Source organism: Drosophila subpulchrella, chromosome 2L (genome assembly GCF_014743375.2).
Source record: "Drosophila subpulchrella strain 33 F10 #4 breed RU33 chromosome 2L, RU_Dsub_v1.1 Primary Assembly, whole genome shotgun sequence".
Taxonomy (NCBI): Eukaryota; Metazoa; Arthropoda; class Insecta; order Diptera; family Drosophilidae; genus Drosophila; species Drosophila subpulchrella.
In genome coordinates, this window is record NC_050610.1 from 5,510,647 (window position 1) to 5,516,646 (window position 6,000).

Below are 6,000 nucleotides of genomic sequence, written 5' to 3' on the forward strand. Positions count from 1 at the left end.
TATCAAAGGAAACAACGCAAAAAATCTAGAAAATACTACAAAACACTTATCTGGGTGACAAATAGAAAAAGAGCTGAATAAAAGGCGTTGGCGGAGGGACTTCGAGGGGGGCTCGAGATGGCAGCGGGCTCCAGCATTGAAAGAAAAATGTCTCTGAGTAGATTAAAAAAAATATGAGGAAGGGGATACAAACGAAGCGAAGAGTGACTGCAAAATGGAGCCATACAAAGCTAGGAAATGGCTCACGTTGTCGTTATAATAAAGGCTCCACAAGGCACAAGCCCACAGTGGGGTTGGATGAGCGAAATAGGGCTCTAAAAATGTATAAAATAAAATATAACGATTCATCCATTTAAGATTGTGTTGTGCAAGTGAGAAAATTATTAATAATGATTAATTTCTAAATTTGAAGTAAATACCTTGCTCAGTATTTGCTATGTTATTTATGAAATAGATTTTTTCTATGTTAAATTAACTACCTCCAAGCCGCTATGCCTTAAATTTAAGTTTTCTTTTTGATTCTGTAATGTTCTCATTAAATAAGTAAATAGGTATTAAAAATATTTATTATATTATAATATTATTCTGGGATGTTATCATTAAATAAGTAAATAGGTATTACAAATATTAACCAGTGTTATAGCAAAACCGTAAAAGTCTTAATCTTTTAGGTTGTATAAGTATAAATAAACCATGAGAGGTTCCACCGGGGGGTATACGGGATAGATCCCCGCACTCGGACTTACAAGTATATGTAATATGTATTTTATTTCAAATATTTTAAATTGTAATCAACTATTTTTTGTATCCCCCAACCAAATTCTGGACCTTCCACTGAAATAAACCTATGCGTTGCTATTTCACTATATTTCATTATAAGAAGGTATAGAGCTTTGGTATTTTTTTAGCTCCACCACGATATGATAATGCGCGGATCCACCGGGGAATATAGGGAATAGATCGCCCCGCTCAGCTTAAAAAGTATATGTAATATGCACCTATTTATTCCTAATTTTTGATTTTTACTCAACACATTTTTTAATATCCCCCCCACAACCAAATTCAGGATCCGCCATTGGTTATGATCTATCACGAAAAGAGCCGAAATTGATGCTCTGGCTTCCTGCGATTCTTAATATATTTAACAAACTCAATAATATTGCCTACATTAAGATGACCTACCACTCCTAACCACTTTTTCCCTGTCTAAGACCACTGTACCCGCGACATGGTCATGGCTGCTCATATGTGTGTCGCTGTTGTCTTAGCATCGACCGCCTAGACAACCTGCAGGCGATTTCCCCACCGTTTTTGCGTTAGTCTGCTGTTGCCATTTTGTTCGCAGTATTTATTTTTTCTATCAACGTACGTACTTGCTGTTGTTGGTAATATTTGCAAGGCGACTTTATCTTAACAAGATCGAGCCAAGGACCGAGGACCGAGGACCCAGAACTAGTGGGATGTGAGTGTGGCGAGTGTTTCTGTTGCGTCTGCCATTCCCTGTGTCATTTAAAATCATTTTGCAAGTTTTGAGCTGACTTTGAGTTTGTCTTTCTGTTCCACTTACCCTCGACTTTCTCTACAACATCCAGGCGTCCATTCTTCCTGTTGTGCGTTCAGTTCATGTGCACGGATTTGTTTCGTTATCGTTTGTTGGAGTGTCAGAAGAGACAAGTGCGGGACCGAGGCCAAATTGCTGGGGAAAGGAGCCAAGGGGCCAAGAAACCGAGTGTGTGGGGTCGGAAGGGCCTGCAAACAAAGCCGGGGGCTCAGCTAGTGCTAAGTCCATCAAGTGAGCAGACAAATACCCACGTTCGATCCGATTCGATCCCAGTTAATTCGTTTACTGCTCCGGCCCACAAAGGAGGTTAGCTTTTTCCCTCGAAAAGAGCCTTATGAAAGGCTAACAGCAGAACAAAATGCATTTAACTTGGCACACTCCCCATTACTCACTTCATTTTATGTTTTCCCAACTCAGAGAGCATTTTTCATTTGGCCAATTTCAGCTAAATTAACTTTACCTTTTCCAGTCCTCTCCAAAATAATATTCTGACCCACTCATAAAGCACTTTTAACTTTCGGACAGACACTCTGCTCTACTAAATCATAAAAAGAGATGAAAATATGATGTGTCCCGGAGACCGTAAAACATTTGAGGAGAATCCACAAAAAGCGAAACAAAGCTCCCATTCCGAGGACATTTTTATACCGGTTCGGGTTGCGGGTTTTCGGGTTCGGGGGTCCATAAAACTCCTGGCGGGAGTACGGCGACCATTTCTGGTTAAGGCGCCCACATACGAGCCATAAAAAGAGTAACAACAAATACTGAATTTGTTATTAAATAACAACATAACGATATCTAATTTCAAGGGCCGTGTGCTGGTGTAGGCTGAATAATATTTAATAAATTTCGTTAGATAGGTATGATACGGGGGGGCGAGCTGTGACCTGGGAACTGGGTGCTGGGAGGTCATAACCATTGCATATTTCTCCCGGGGGTGCCCATTGTTGCCATGGCTGCCAGTTGGAGCCTCCGCCAGTCGGCCTATTAACCACATTTTAAGCATAATTGAATTTCGTGCATAAATTTCGGTTTATGGGTCGTCGCAGGGAGACCACGACCCGGCCAGATTATTACATTATTTACTGGGTGTGTTGTATGTGCGTCTGTGTACATTTGTTGCCGCGAGCGAAAGAGATGGCCGGCTGCCGAGCGAAAGAGAGAGGCGACCAGGTGGCGCCACCAGACGACAGGGGCATCAATTTTATATGACTCTCTGTTGTTTCGTGCTTTTTTCCGCCTTTTCAAATGGTTCATTGCCTCCCGCTGCTGCTGAAGGACCCAAAAAATATTTATTAAATTTCCCTTTATGATATAAACACAAACATGCGACCAAACACAAGCAATTGGTTGCAGTCTGGCCTCTAATATATTTTGTGGCTAGCAATAGGATAGGGACTAGGCTCGGGGATCGCCGATTGGGATTAGTTCCTGGCTAGATTGACCATTGGTTGAATAATGGGGTAAGTAAATAAAAAACCAATGGCATACAAATTTGTTTGAGTAAATCTAACAATTATTTATGGTAACGTTTCTTATGGTTATGATGCAATGTTAGTATTCTTAAAGTCTTAAGCTCCTTGAAATTGCGTAGTTATTTAAGAACTAATGAAATTGTGCAATAATACAAAAGATTACAGGTGTACTAGCAAAATCAAAGCATTCTTATCACAACCTTCTAAATATTTCTAGTAAATAACAAAGTTATCTTTACAACAGGACACGTGTAATACTCTTTATTAGATTGCACCTTTAATATTACCAATTTCAATATGCAATTACCAAGAATTATCCAGAGACAATCGCCAATTTCCGATTGAGATCAACCAAATCCGAACTGGCGAAAACTTCTGTAGCGGAACAAACAAATCTTTGGCTCCCCAAGCCAGCAAAACCAAAGTTGCCAAACAAACAATTGCCGCTCCATTTAACCGACTTTCCCTGCTCACCCACACATATGCCGCAGTCATATGTTAAGCTTCAAAGCGTTGCCAAAAAAAAAGGAGAAATGGGGTAAAAAATGCCAAGTATGTACAGTGAAAGTTCATTGCCGCTTTTTAGGCGCCAACAGAAGCTTACTATGAAAAATTCCGCCTCCCAGCGAGCCCTGGACAAAGAACGATTTTGACCAGCTACTAGCGTCTCTAGGCCCAAAATTCTTGGCTGGAGGCGACTTTAACGCCAAGCATCAATGGTGGGGCAATTTAAGGTCTTGTTGTCGGGGAAAGCGCCTTCAAGAGGCCATAGTTTCTAGCTCTTGCCAAATTCTAGCTACTGGGGAACCTAGCTTTTATTCGTCGAATACTAGGCTTACGCCAACAGCTCTTGACTTTTTCATTGTAAATGGAGTACAACTAAATCAACTCTTGATCGAAACAAAATACGAGTTATCTTCGGACCATTTGTCAATTGTTGCAACGCTTAGTCAAACACCTCAATACAAGGCCAAAAGAAAACCATTACTACCGCCCGGCTCCTCCGTTGAAAAGTTTAAGGAAACCCTGGACAGAAGTATAAATCTCAACACTGTGATTAACCATCCAGATGATCTTGAAGATGCGGTTACGGCTTTTATGGAGCAAATATACATTGCTGCGACAGTTGCTACCCCGGAACAAAGGCAACCTCCGGATCAAAGTAGAAGCAATTTGCTCCCACAAAATGCTTTAGTTCTTATACAGCTGAAAAGAAGAGTTCGTAGAGAATACACAAGAACAGGAGATTTGCGCGTCTACAACATCTACAAAAGGCTTTCAAATCGCCTAAGCAAAGTCCTGAAAAAGAACAAGCAAGATCAAATTGACCATATGTTGGAAAATGCGGGTCCAGATGCATCGACTAACTACTCTCTATGGAAGCTGACGAATCGATTTAAGAGACAGGTTACCCCAAAGGCTCCTATCAGAAATCCCGCTGGTGGTTGGTGTGGCTCCAGTCAGCAGAAGGCTGATATCTTTGCTGACAATCTAGAGAACAGATTCAAGCCGTTAAACCTAACTCCGGTGGAAAATCGTATGCTTGTTCAAATGCGTCTGGACAGGCCTTTTCAAATGGCTCTTCCCACAAAGCCCGTTACCCTAGAAGAAGTTGTGACACAGATTGGAAAGCTCAAAAATAAAAAAGCCCCAGGCGAGGACCTTATAGACAACAAAACGCTCAAGATTCTTTCCACCAAAGCTCTGCTATTTATAGTCCTGTTGTTCAACAGCGTCTTAAGACTGAGTCATTACCCAAGTTCATGGAAGAGTGCCATTATCACGATGATCCCCAAGCCTGGAAAGCAACCCACCGAAGTTGATGCATACAGGCCAATAAGTCTCTTACCTGCATTGGGCAAAATGATGGAAAGAGTGATACTAGATCGGATCCTTGGACTAGAAAGTGTGAGCAGAGCTATTCCAAAGTGGCAGTTTGGTTTCCGAAAAAGTCACGGCACACCTGAACAGCTACATCGCGTGGTCAACTTCGCTCTGGAAGCTATGGAAAGCAAAATGTACACAGTTGCTGTGTTTATGGATATACAACAAGCCTTTGATAGGGTATGGCACGACGGCCTCCTAAGCAAGCTAAAGATACTACTAACGCCACAGCTTTTCCTCCTCATTCAAAGCTTCCTATCGGAAAGGAAATTTAGTGTTGTTGTCGATGGCGAAAAGTCGTCAAAACGTCCAATCTCAGCCGGTGTACCACAAGGCAGTGTACTAGGTCCGACACTTTACTCACTGTATACGTCAGATATGCCAGATTCGTGGGGTTGTACCGAAGTTGACGATGATGACATGCTCATCGCAACATACGCCGACGACACAGCGGTTATGGTCAGGAGTCCAAGCATAGACATTGCCACCTTGGGCCTGCAGGAGTACGTATCACGTTTTGAAAAATGGACAACAGAATGGAATATAGGCATAAACTGCAGCAAGTGTGCTTGTGTCACATTCTCCACAAGGCCAAAGAACTGCCCAGGCATTTCCATGTTCGGTTCTGTACTTCGTCACGAGTCCTACTATAAGTACCTTGGTGTGATTTTGGATAGAGGACTCACTTTCCAGAGGCACACAACCATGATCAAGCAGACAGTGCTTTCGAAGGCAGCGAGTATGTCCTGGCTTCTTTCATCAAGAAATAAGCTCTCTTTGTCCAACAAAGTTCGAATTTACAAATCGATCCTCAGTCCAATCTGGAAATATGCGTTACAAGTCTACGGCATAGCGTCTAAGTCGAATCTAAACAAAATACGAGTAGCGCAAAGCAAGATTATAAGATCGATTTGTAATGCCCCCTGGTACATGCGAACCAGAGATATTGAAAGAGATCTCAAAATCCCAAAGATAGGCGATGTTTGTCGTACGCATGCTGAAAATTACTTCAGACGCCTTGGCTCTCATCCTAACTCCCTGGCGAAGAGGCTAATTTGGAGACCAACAAGAAGAAGACTG